This window comes from Cydia fagiglandana, chromosome 1 (assembly GCF_963556715.1).
Source record: "Cydia fagiglandana chromosome 1, ilCydFagi1.1, whole genome shotgun sequence".
Lineage (NCBI taxonomy): Eukaryota > Metazoa > Arthropoda > Insecta > Lepidoptera > Tortricidae > Cydia > Cydia fagiglandana.
In genome coordinates this window covers 14,417,598-14,431,911 of record NC_085932.1, presented here as the reverse complement: position 1 = coordinate 14,431,911, position 14,314 = coordinate 14,417,598, and the positions used below count along the sequence as shown (strand labels likewise).

General features: G+C 37.7%; 1 protein-coding gene across 2 annotated transcripts in view; it reads right to left on the bottom strand.

The window, feature by feature from the left end:
* LOC134664772 (uncharacterized) overlaps positions 1-13,752 on the bottom strand; it is a 36,120-nt gene extending 22,368 nt beyond the window's left edge. Inside the window, exons 1-2 of one of the 2 annotated variants that reach the window (XM_063521526.1) lie at positions 12,916-13,752; positions 12,747-12,817 (exon numbers count right to left, since the gene is read on the bottom strand). The gene's annotated coding sequence lies outside the window, so the exon portion shown is untranslated. Of the gene's footprint in view, positions 1-12,746 lie in introns of both variants that reach the window. The other variant, XM_063521519.1, reaches the window with a different exon arrangement.
* Positions 13,753-14,314: the final 562 nt, after the last annotated feature.

Below are 14,314 nucleotides of genomic sequence, written 5' to 3'. Positions count from 1 at the left end.
GCGACATGAACCTACGCATGCAAACCCTAGGCCACAGGCGAAACGTCGGCCTCGGTAACATTATTAAGAAGGCTATAAATGACGGAATATGCACCCTGAAACACGCAAACGCACCATCCAGACCTACCAGCCAAGGCAACACCATCCTGGACCTGGCTATCATAACACATCAACAGCTCGAAGCGCAGGCCAAGCAGGTAGAGAGCGTGGGCTCGGACCACCTCCCTTGGCTGCTAACTGTGAGGATTGAACACAACATAGAAGAGCACCTATCTCGTAACACAAAGAAAATCTACGAGGATGAAGAACTGAGAGACGCATACCAAAAGACAATGCGGGAAGGACTTCGCGACCTCAACGAAGACATCACCACTGAAGCGGATTGCGAGAAGTATGTCGAGACAGTGGAAAAAGCAATTGTCGCAGCCCTCGACACTCACGCACCCCTCAAAAGAGCAACGAGACAGGAACTGCTACCGAAGGAAATCAATGATAAAATAGATCTTCGAAATAAACTGAAACAAATAAAATGGCAAGCAAGACACTGCAGCCTCGAACTCCAACTCGAAACACGCACCCTCTATAACCATGCCAAGAAAGAAGTCGAAAAAGCCCTGAAGGACTACACCGAAAAGGGCTGGCTTGACAAACTTCAAGATCCGCGAGACAGCAGATCACAAATGTGACGTATTCAACGGAACATGAAAAAGCCAATCGCCTAACTACCAAACATCACGGGGTGCAGTACGGAGTCAGAAACGATCGACTCACTCACCGACACAGCCATAGTAAAAGAAGCGAAGATAGGAAAAGAAGATGAGGGTACCGAAAAGACGACTCCATTTCAACCGCTCGACCCAACGTGTAAAAGCGAAGTCCAACGCGCACTGAGCAAATTTAAAAACAAGAAGGCACCAGGTCCAGACGGAATCAAGGCAGACGCCCTTAAACTTGGGGGAGAAGTCTTCACTGAGGCATTCGTGCCTCTCGCTAACTTTGTATTGTCCACAGGGTACTTCCCTAACCGTTGGAAAACCGGCGTATGCATATTCCTGCATAAGGCGGGCAAAGATCACCGCCAGGCATCATCGTACCGCCCGATCACACTGCTCAACATCATGGGCAAGCTATGTGAGCGCCTAATCCTGACAAGACTCACTGCTACGGTCAACCGGCTGCAACCACCATTCCAACATGGCTTCACGAGGGCAAGGGGAACAGCGACCCAGATCCTACGTACCGGCAAAATAATTACCGACGCGCTAGCCGTGGGAGATAGCGTCTCTATGATATCTACGGACCTCTCGAAGGCCTTTGACTCCATCAACCACAAAGGCCTGATCAACAAACTTCAGAACAAAGATGTCCCCAACAACGTCATAAAAATAATTGAAAACTACCTCGAAGGCAGAAACCTTAAAGGTAGATTCAGAACTACCGAAACTGACGTCAAAGCGATATCTCACGGCGTGCCACAAGGCTCTATCCTAGGGCCGGTAATCTTCAATCTGTACGTCCATGACATATGGGACATACATGACCATATCAGAGGACTCAAACTCTCACAATACGCGGATGACCTCTGCATACTTAACAGAGCCACGAACCCAGACCATGCGACCATGCGCGCTGAATGGGCAGGTGAAGCCATCGTTGACTACTATACGAGATGGGGACTCAAATGCAATATAGACAAAACCGAGTGCATCATGTTTTCAAAAAGGAAAAACTACCGCCCAACTGTGAAACTGAAACAACAAACGCTGCATTACCAAAAACATATCAGATATCTCGGCGTCATTTTCGACAAACACATGAAGATGAACGAACACACCGCAAAGGTCGTCAAAAAACTAAAACAAGTCAGAGGAGCCCTCGGCCCTATAATAGGATACCACGCGAAGACGGAACTGGAAACAAAACTGGCCATCATACAAACTTGCATCCTACCGCTGCTGGACTACGGAGTTGTGCAACTACTTTCGAGGTATAGCGCAACGAACCTGTCCAAAATCGAACGCCAGTACAGAATGGCACTGAAAAGTGCCGCACAATTACCAAGACGAACACCCACAGAAGTGATCTGGGAGATGGCTGACATCGAAGCTTGGCACCTACGTGCCGAGGACCTCAACACCAAGATGCTAGAAAATATCGCAAGACTGCAAATAAAAGATCTTGAAACCCCCGGGGACGCCTACATGGCGCACGGCGAATTCAACCCCCTCAGAGTTAATTATAGAATTGGTGAAGTAATGTATGATCCTAATAAAAAAGTACATAGGCGGTGGCCTGTCGATAAAACAAAAGCCCCGCGTCCCCTTAGAATAAGATAGTCTGTAAGCACATATAAACAAAACACGTAATCTGTTTGTATTAAACTTATTGCGAATAAATGGAACACAGCAGACACAGATCCATTAGGACATAAGTTAGCTGACTCACCCCTACACGACTCCACCGGTCATAGGGACATTTATGTAAAACACAAAGTAGGCAAATAAATGATATTCTGATTCTGATTCTGATTCTGATTCTGATTCTAATTTACCACACTCTGAACATTCCGGTTACTGGACTTTTCTCATTAAAAATGCAAATTTATTGAGTGGGATGTGCCCGGAGCGAAGTCTGAAAGCAGTTACAAGTTGAGGTCTACATAGGTCACTATTATCAGACCACGGGCTTTTCCATGGCTCTGGTTGTATGGTTTTATACCATATTCCTTTTTCCACCGAACTTTGGTCAAAATGTTCTTTCCATGATATATGCCAGTTTGTCTTCACTAAATGTATGTACTCTGTGAACTATGGTTGAACTGTTAGAGGCACTCCATCAGATGATGCTTCTTTAGCTAAATTGTCCACTATCTCATTCCCTGAGACGCCTATGTGTGATGGTATCCACTGAAGTACCACAAGTTTTGATTTGCCACTTAGTTTAAATATAGCGTCAACAATAGCATACGCTGTTGGACTTCCTCTAACTTCAACCGTACATTTTAGTAAATGCTGGAGAGTGCTTCGAGAGTCAGTGAAAATAACAAATCTTTCATATTCTACTGATTCTATATAGCCTATGATAATTGATCCAGTTGCAAACTCAAACTTTTTTTTAACGTTTTAATTTTGAAGTAAGCAGAACCGTCTGCTCATGGATTTATAAAAATAATGACATGAAAAATAGACCAATCAAATTAAATCCAAAAAGCGTTTTGAAAAATTAATTCTCAGCAAGCTGGAAGTTGTTTTATTACCATCATTAGGTACTAAATGCGTGCAATCCGGGTTTTATCTATCCCAGGAAATGTGCATTTTTCAAAATTAAAAGTGGAAATAAGTCTTTAATTGGTTGTTTTCCTCTTCAATTTATTTGAATTACTTTACGATTTGAAATTCAGCATTTATTTCTACATTTCAAATAACAGAACATCATTCTCTCAAATTGTGGAACTTTATATTACATCTGCACGGAGGTTTATTGTCACGCTATTTCACATGAAAGCATACGATCAATTAAATGTTTCATGCCCGAAACTGAAAAGATCTGAAAAGATATTTGAATACTGGGAAGTCACATAAAGAGTGGTGTTGTATGAATTCACAAAATTCTTTAAATATGTGTACTTAGTTCTGGTTATTTTAATTTTCTGAAACAAACCAAAGTCACTTGCAACCAAAAATAATGTCACTTCCATCGATCGTGTTTACGTATTAGTTTAATTGAATACATCTTTTTTACCTCTAATTTACAAATAATGACGGTTTTATATCAGTTTTAGTTTTAATTTAGTTCTACTTTAATTTCTGTCATGTGTGTCATTTACTGTATCATTAATTTACATGGGTAGATACCTATAGTAACAGTAACACGAAATCGCAAACGCCCAGCTTTTATATTGTTGTGTCGCGGCTCCACTATACGTTCATGTAGTTAAGCTGAGCTGTGATAAAAAGACATTCCTTTATGTGGGCTGTAAACGAAATTGCCCCGTAATGCCCGTCACAAACAGGGGCCATGTAGGTACCTGAAGTACATTAAACTGTTTCGGAGACCGGGTTCCGGTAACTCTAACAAAGTCAGTTTATTTGTTCTGTGTGTGAGCAACTATGTCATATTGCTACCTATGTTAAATAGAGAGGGCATTAATATAACATATTTCAGATCCTCTTGTTTCTCTTTAGTAAAGCAAAACCTAATATTAACTACATAGACATAATTATGTTTGCGTAACTTAGTTTATTTTTAAAACGTACTTTTTTTTTTTTTTAATTTATTGCTAATAAACAAAAAACACTTAAAACTATTACAAAACTTCGCCAAACTGCGAAACAGTTTGTTGGCGAATGAAATACACCCAATTATACCTAAATGTTTATACCTTCATGCTTAATACTATGCTAATTACTAAACTAAATATGACTAACTTGCATTAGCGTAACTATTTAATAACAGACTTCTAATTTTTTTCTTAAATATTGTTTTTGTTGAAAAATTTTGCTCGGGGGGTATGACATTAAAAATACGCGGTATTAGGTACTGCCTTGTTCTTCGGCCGTAATAATTGGAGGCTTGTGGCTCGACATATCGTTTTCGTGTAGATGCTCTTAGACTTCTGTTGTATATTTTTACTATCTTAAATTTAGGACACATATACTGTTCGACAGCTAACAGATATTTAAGTTTTTCGTGAACAGGTAAAATGTTACAGCTCTGAAAAAGTTGGTTATAGTGCTTGTTACATTTTTCTTTAGTTTTCTTATCTACTAATATCTTAACAAGTCTAAGTTGTAAGTTAAGGATCTTATCAAGTTGAGTTTTAAATGTGCGACCGTATGCCACTAATCCATAACTTATCACAGAATCTGCTAATGCGTGGTACAGTGTAAATAGAACCGCCTTATTTACTATAGGTTTTAAATTGCTCATTTACTCATTTATTGCATTGTTATGATGTGAAAGGTGATAGTCAAAAATAAAAAGAACTGTAGGTAGGTACCTAATATCAAAACCAATACATGTTGTATATATTTTTAATTCGAACAAGGATTTCTTTTTTTTTGGTTTTACTAGGAGTTACTAGTATCTTCGGATGTTTGATACTAGTTCATCTTGAAGGTTATTCCATAAAACCGTTCCACTGGGCCTTAGTAAGGGTAAGCACCCATTAAACCTCCACAAATAATAAAATAGTACTCGTAGTATATGTACCATAGTACTTAGTAATTAAATAACGATTCAGGGATCCTCTTTTTAATGAATTCGTAATTTATATTTGTCCATAATTGAAATAACTCTCTAGCTAGTGCAAAATGCCTAACTGTTTTCTAAATTATTCTGTTCCTTAATTATTCTGGTTGATATAAAATAAAATTATGCTATCGGTTTTATTTCTTGGTGTCGTAAAATTTAAAACATAACTAAATAGCAGTATTTATTTTTATTTTTATTACTTTAGAATAGTTAGATACTTTTTATAAGTTTTTATACCATATTTATATTTATTTGTTTAATGTTTCAATAAAGAGTTATTTTTAATAGTAGTCTATTACCGCCAACAAACGACCAATTATAGTTCACCTTATTATTATTATTGGGAGCCTATAATGTCCCACTGCTGGGCAAAGGCCTCCCCCCACTTTTTTATTGGTAATTAAATAGTAATTACCTTTTTAATTTCAATCTATTTATAGTTAATGTAGCTCAAGAATAATCCATGCTTACCAGGTATGTAGCATGGATTATTTATAGGTCCTATTCCACCCACATGTATCTATATTTAGCAAGGATTATTCCAGCTCCAACTAGTACTGAATAATTTCGAATCTCGACACAAGCACTAATCAAAATCAGAGTTAAATCAAATCAGACCTTGCATGCGACTTTGTGAATAAATATGGATAAATGCAGTATACATAAGTCTTTTTAGTATATCGCACAAAGCTTTGCTCGCGGTACACTTATTTGTGTATGTAACTAGTTTTTGGAATTAGGACTTCATATATGTAGCCTCGATTATAATTACATAGGTACTTTTCTCTATGGAGCTCTTGACTCAACTGAGTACAGAAAATTAACCGAGTATAGTGAATGAGTACTTAGTAAATTAGATATCTTACTAATAACAGTTTTGAATGATTCACGGTTAGTTTCATTTAACTTATATTCAGTGACCCGTGAACAAGATGCATGTAACTACCGAGCGTCGCAATATCGGGAGCTCGAAAACTATACAAAAGATAATCACGGTTCATATTCCGGTTTATATAAGTCTAGTATCTTACGAATAGACATATCATTTGACCTAACTTTGGCATCACTTGCCACAACGTATTGCTAAGAATAAATAAACATATAAGCTGCATCTTTGTTGTGACGCCAAAGTATAAGAATAAATTGAAATGGAAATTATATGAAAACTAATACAGCATGCACTGTTTATGGAGGAAGTTTTACTCTCAAGTGTTTTACTGCGGTTGGGTAATGGCTGCGATACACCCTCCGGGTGTCTCCGTTGATTGTGCTTTATACATTTTCTTTTATTAGATAAACGTCATTTAGGCTGCACTCTGTAAACACAGCAAAGCAAAGTTTCGAAATACTTTTTGCTTTAGATATGTTGCAAATAAATGTTTAGATGTTTCATATCAATTAGAGCCCTATTCTATTATCTATTTTTACCAATAAAAAAAATAAAAAAAAAAAATTAGTTTTATGATTAGAGCCCTTAGTTGTGAGATTCTTTCGACTCACGGTGCGATTATTAAATAAAGTTTTCGCTGCCATCATAAATTTATATTTATATATATATTTATATAGTTATTTAACAGTCAACGTTTTTTCTGAAGCACCCTTTTTCAGCCTGATTGATATGTTGTAGGTTACAAGTGTTAAATTATAGTATTTTCGTCACGCAAGGACTGACAAATGGACATTTTGCGCAACCCTTTTACTAGATGAAAACTAAAATTGGACTTTAGAGAAACACATTGCATTTCTACTCAAACCTTCTCTTTCAATTTGTATGACAATTAATTGAACCCTCTTTCTACGCCTGTTAGCCTATTGAATTGCTACTATTTTTTGTTGTATTAAATAAGGGTCGGCTGGTTGTTTCATTTGTTAATAACGACAAAATACTATTATTAAATTCAACTTTCTGACCTCGAACCGTCGGTAACATTTCGGATCTTTTTTAATTTTCGATACTAAAGACATAGATGTATTTAAATAGGAAACTTAAATTTAACAAGAGCATTTTGTCATTATTAACATATAAAAAAACCAGCCGACCCTTGTTTAAGGCACTACCCCTTATTTGGAACGCTTTCAATAGGCTACGTGTAATTTACCTGAACATCTTTTTGGACCCCTCATTTTGTGGAAAAGTATAGGATGATTACTCCATTAGGACTGGATGTAACAATTGACATCGAGTCCAAGCTTTATAACAGTCCTTGTACCTGGCCTTTCTCATCAAAATGTGACAAGAGACAATGTGGTCAATATGTAATCAATCTACACCATTCAGATTTAAGGTACTCTTTCCTTTAACCGGCGATTACGTCATTTAGGCTTCAAGGTAGCCTTTTATTCAATTTACACCAACCACAATGATACAAGGATGACCGCTCGTTGAGTCAAACCATTTTATTGATGATGTTACACAGGTCATTCTATTGTTACAGTGAACATCAATAACAAAAGAACACGAGTCAGGATTTATGACGTTTTCAATCAAAATAAATAATATCATTATTACATAACATGAGCGTTGTATTATCCCTTAGTTATGAGACCTAGGTAAATTATTGCTAGTTTATCTGTACATGATAGGTATTTATATTGGCGAGAGGTCGCACAGGACCGAGAAAAGTGACGCTGTCTTGTGTCGGAGACCAAGGCTCATTTTGGGTCGCAGAGTCTACGGAGTAACGCTACGTCTTACGTAGGCGAACAACGCGCGAACGCGGCGCGGCGCGGCGCGGCGAAATCAATCCTTTGATGCCCATAGAAGTGTCCTACGTAAGCGATCTCGTTGCGAACGCGGTGCGGCGCGATTTGCACGCGAATGTCAGGCGGCGCGGCGCGGCGGCGGCCGCTTTCGCCGCGCCGCGCCGCGCCGCGTTCGCGCGTTGTTCGCCTACGTAAGACGTAGCGTAAGTAAGTAGGTATTTATATCAGACTAGAACTATACCGAGTGACCATTATTAATGTTAGTACATTATGTACCTACGTAGGTACGTAAAGTACGTTTGTTATAAAAAAGTTACGTCTTCACAATATTTCATAAGTTTACTTAATGAAGGATTTCAATGAAAATGTTTGAAGCATTTTGTTTCTAGTCAACGTTCATTAAGTACTATTCTTTAGGAATACTGCGCTCTAATTCTAGCTTCGTTTTACTTTCCCAATTGTGTGAGAACGAACACAGCTCCGTTGTTTGCTCAATTTGGACCAAAGCCATAAGCACAAGTTGTAAGTGCTTAGGTACAAACAAAAAATAAATTAACTTTTTGCTTGAAGCTTCGGTTACTAAGCATGTGTTTTGTACTCAAGAAAACTAGCTTCCACAATTATTGTGTTAAAAGAAACTATGTTGCGGCAGTTCTTTTGGTTTCATTTTAAAGGATGACTCACGCTAGACCTGGCCGCTTCGTTCCGGCGCTTCGTTTTCTATGGAAAGCACCACGTGATCACCGATCAGCCGTCGTAGAAAATTACATGTCGGACCCTCCGGCCCGGGTACGGTCCAGTCTAGCGTGAGTCATCCTTAAGTATAGGTAGATACAGTCAGCATCAACAGTTGAGGATTAAACAACGCGCCAATGTTATTTGTCACCCTGCAAAAGAGATACATACATACATATTTTCTAATAGATATACAGCTCTTCAACTCATGTTCAAAAAGACTGTCAAGACTGTTCTATTTGAAAAGTTAATCAGTTAAATTTAATATAGTTCAGACGCAATTCTTTAGCTAATCTCATTGAAAAATAATTTTGAATGTAAACTCATGCAAACGTAAGTTCGCTAAACGATCCACATAAGTCCTTAGGAATTCCCCTGTCTGGCCAATGAACCTCCTTTGGGATTATTTCGATGATAACCCAGTATAGTGACGTACTATTGTTGCAGGTGAGAATTCAAATAACAAGTTACCGCTTCAGTATGCATATGATGGTCTTTCTTGTCTACGAGACAGCGTGATAAAACGGTGTCCGTCACTTTCTATCCCACGGAATTAAACAGTGACAGTTATTTTATCACGTGGATAAAGATGGATAAAGCTATTCATAATTTATTTATTTATTTTTTATTATTATTAGAGATAAATCACAATTACATAATATTTTGATCCAAGAGCATTGTCTCGATACTCCATTTCGCAGTACTTAAATAATTAAATATACAATAGACACATCTAATTCGTAAACAGCATTATGCATATAACGATTGCAAAAAAATTACAAGCTGAGCGCATCTGTTATCACACCGGCCGGCCGAGCAAGATAATAATACGCTGGCTGGTGATATTTCATGAAGTTAATCGGACATTTTATCATGATTAAGGACATTTTTAGGGTTAATATGAGCAAAATTTTAAATTTCTTTACCTTAAAATAAAAAAAACCGGGCAAGTGCGTGTCGGACTCTCCCACCGAGGATTTAAATATTTAAATATTTGAGTACTTATTAGACAACAGAAATACATTATACATCGTCTGTGAAAATTTCAACTGGTGACAGACAGACGGACAGAGCGGAGTCTTAAATAGTTAGTAATAGAGTCCGCTTTGGGTACGGAACCCTAAAAACGGAAACCTTTATTTATATAGGATAACTCGTGTAATCTCTTCATCCGTCTATCACAATCAATTTTCTCCGAAACTACTGGAATTATTGAGTTGAAATTGCAGGTGAGTGAATGGACTATTTCTTGTTATTCTGTTCCGTCAGCCAGGTGACAATAATAGCACAGTTTGTTAGAAGACATCTTCTACCACGATACATTATCGTGCATGATTGATTGCCCATTGTGGAAGGAGCTTACAACTACCACTAAACAAATGTTTGGTTAGTTAACATGACATACAATTAGGGTTTAAAGGGTTAGTAGACCGTAACCATCGCAACGAGTGACAAGAAAAAGTTAATTCACAGAGGTACACATTGTAAATGCCAAATATAAAATGTTTCCTAAACTTATAATCATTTCATCAATCAATCCCGCACAAGGGTGAAGTTACTATAATTATTACGCTACACTAGGCAGAAAAACAGTAGAGGAGGTTTATTCTGTTTTAATAACTGGTCATGAATATGATCTGGATTTCTTATGGATATCTGTCAATGTTCAACAGTGACAATTCTAGTTGAAAGTTGACAAAAGTCTAAAGGTCAAATTTGCTCCACATTAAATGTCGATAAGTTTAAATTTAGGTCACTCGCTGTCAACACAGTACTTACATCATAGGGAGTTCTGGTTTTCAAGCGAACCAAAAAGCAACCCTACATTTTAATTAAATATAATTAGTAAGTTACTTCCAGTTTTCATGGCAATGTAGTCGTAATCGGAAGTAAAGCTTTATATATTTAAAGTATTATGTTAATTATGTATACCCTATAAGTTTTAGTTATTATATGTATATGCGCCCTAGTTTTTAGGCCACCGTGGTGTTTTTCGTATACACATAGGACAATGTAAATGTATGTAGGTACTTGTCAGTACTATTGTTTCTTTAGAACAAAACTCGTGCAGTGAGTGATAGCAGGCATTGCTATCAGATTGAAAAACAAACAAGCACATCATAATAATAAGAGTTCTCTAAGGAATAAACAACGTAGCATAGCATCTCCGAGTTTTTTCCGGTTCGTATCGTTTAAGATTGACTCGGTCCCCGCAGGCAACGCGAAGTTACTTTCTTATGAGATCCGTCATAAAAAAACTCTTTCATAAATGTTACAAGTGTGTTTCATTGATGCGTCATATTTAAGGGATGTATTTAGATTGTATGATTAATCTTGGTAGCTCGCCATATGAAGGGAGGGAGCGCGTCTTATTGAACATTGAAGTATGTAGGTCAACCGACGGAACAAAATTATATCCATGTTTGGAAACTTTTTCTGAGTTATGTCCCATCAGAACTGCTTGAATCTTCGATGTGCTGATCGTATTCAATTTTCCCAATCGTCTCTTAATCTGACAGGAGTATTGATTTATTGTTATCGGAGCCCCGATATAACTGGAAAAAATTGTTTGTATTGTCTAGGTCTAAGCTCATTTCTGTTCTTGAACTCATTTAGTCTAGTTTTATACTGACACGTAAATGATACATATAAATCAAAAATGTCTCAACCGATTATGTTTAAAGCAAATTTCCATAATAATATCAAATATATGTCATGTATTTTTCGAGGGGTGAGGACAGTTTTGCACTTTTGGAGAGATTGCTCCGGAAATATATTACGTTGAAAGAATTATTTATTGACCTACCCACGGACATCCCACACCATAGAGATGGAACATAAAAAAAACATCGTCAGTTAACATGTGTGTAACCCACATTTTTCACAGAGTTTATTTTGTCATTTTATCGACGTAAGTATGAGATTAATTAATTAATGTATATGTAATTATATGACAAGTCTTATAAGTATTGATACTAATTGCCAACTTTGTGATGGATAGATAGACATGTCACATGGCGAAAGTATAATGGCTTCCTACTAATTGACTACGGATTCCTAAAAAGTGATTGGTAGGTGGTATATCGATCGTTTCTGTTGGCCTTCATTGAAATGCCGGGTGTGTTTCACTCAAACGTGTCCGAATGTCTAAATGATTCCAAAACACTCTATTAGTCGTGTGGAGCCCGGTTCAACTACTAGTAGATTAAAAATAGATAGAATAGGCTACTTTCCTACTAGTCAATCAGCTTCTTATTTAGAATTGTCAAAACGATTTGCTTATAAGGAATTTAATGAAAACAAGTATAGTGACGTCACGATCAACTCACCTACTTATTATACATATTTCTATCCGATTTATTAAATATAAGGGCCCCCCCACATCTGGCGTCTTTCCAGCGTCGGCGTCTGTCGGCGTCGGTCCAGCGCTATGGAAAATGAAGTCGCTGCGCAGTTGCGTCGACGTTGCGTCGACGTCGGCCATAGAATTGTAGACGCGACGCTCGAAAGACACCAGATGTGGGGGACCCCTAAATTGTGTTTAAAAATAACTGCAATCAATGTATTTCTAATAATTATCTGGTGCTTTAAATATTTCGTGCACGGTGTGAAATAATTTAGGTACCTATTTTAAGTTGAGGAATCATCCCTATTTATACCTACCTGTAAACGTAGCGTACCGTGATAAAAGTATTCTAAATTAAAATTACCTTGTCAAATATACATAGGTATACATACCTAGCCTATAAATACAGGTTTTCGAACCTTTTTATAATTTAACTATTCTATTCATATACATTTATATCATTATAAGCAATTAAATTTTTATTAATTTTGAGTACCTATATACGTACTATATAGGTCTTCAAACTATTTTTCATATTTTAATTTGCCTAAAGTGCTCATTTGAAATGGACTCAATGCTCAAAAAAATAAATTAATACTTATTATAATTGCAGTAAGTTCCTACATAAAGATTGAAGTTTACAACTGGATCTAAGTAGTTTGCATAAACGTCGTGTTGCATAAACAAGTAATGAAAGATTCGTACTTACATGATTAAAAACGTACTGAGCTGCGTTTAACGACGGCTATTACTAAACTTCAGATGAATGTCTTGTAAGTACTCAGAGTAAAATGTTTGGCAATATTTGTCTAATTTAGATAATGGAAAGAAGCGACGACAAGTCACAGGCAAAATTAATTAAGATGCCGCGACAGAACAGCAATTCTTCAGATTAGAACCATTTTATTTATACCAGGAGAATCCATTAGGCCGGGGATGTCATCGTGACTCGGCAGCGAAATACTACAAAGAACCGCCTAATATTTACGATCACTCATTCGTCTGTCACTTTACCGTGACAGATTGCCGCTCGGCGGCGACTTAAAGCTAATCGCACATGAGCAACCGTTCCCGCCTACGACATACGTTTGAAACTTATCACCAACTTAATCGAGAGTTCACGGCGTTGACTAATTCTCAACATATTATTGTGCTCCGTCAAAACTTTCCGGTATAAATTGCTGCGGACTCGGGTTCAAAGTGTGAAGTTCGCTTTCTACTTGGCTAATGTTTGGGGGTATAAATCAATTAGTTATTTTGACAAGCGGCGGGGTCGCGGGGGAAGCGATCGGCGCGGGCGGGTCCCGTGGCGTTACCGGCGGACTGCGGGGCTTGTCGCGGTAAGCGCAGCGCGCATGCGTCGTAGTACATACCACGAACACGCTTCTCGGTACACTTTTCTCATTACCCGTACCAGCTAAATTGCGAAACCGCCGGCCGTTGAAGGTACGATAAAGAGCCCGTCGTCAGGGGATGTTCCCACAGAACGTAATCACCGGAACAACAAGCCGGAACTACCTTTTTTCTTTCCCAGTAATTCACACCCGACTTAATCTCATAATTGACCGGCAAAATTAGCATAAAGTCTGTACAGCGGAATAAAATTTTAGCAGAGCTGAGGATTAAACAATAATTTGGAGTTTATTCCCTTCCAACAGGGCCTGTTGTTATCGTCAACCAATTAGCGCAATTTGTTATTTATAATCCAACCACTAGCCGTGTAATTTAATTTCTAAATTGGGCTAGTTGAGAAAATTTGGAACTGCTCTTAAGTAATTTGAAAGCAGACCGTTCCATATTTAAAAGGGCGTGTTCAGAAGAAAATACATAGATGGAAAATATGTACATACATACGCGATCTCACTCTTGACGTTTGAGTAAGACGATTTAGCCTGACCTTGCGCATCAAGAAAGCAAAACTGTATACTGCCGTGAATTAAGTGCGACATAGGTGTGAGCGAGTAGAGTTTAGAGTAATTTCAATGTATGAGTTTTAAAGACAGACAGAGGTATCTTTACCTCACACACACACACGTTAATAGCCTTTTGGCTATTAACGTGTGATGCTGATACACGTTAATACGTAATATTTAGTAGCTGTAGCCACAATAAAACCTAAGTCTTCAAGTCCTATCCCGCCTGGCCATGGTGATCCTAGACCTACATGATTGTATCATGGCCCTGGTAAGCAATAAAACTATAATAGAGAAATCTAAACCCTAATTTTTATTAAAGCTTTATAAAACGGCATAAAATGTTTGCCATAATTTGGCAATT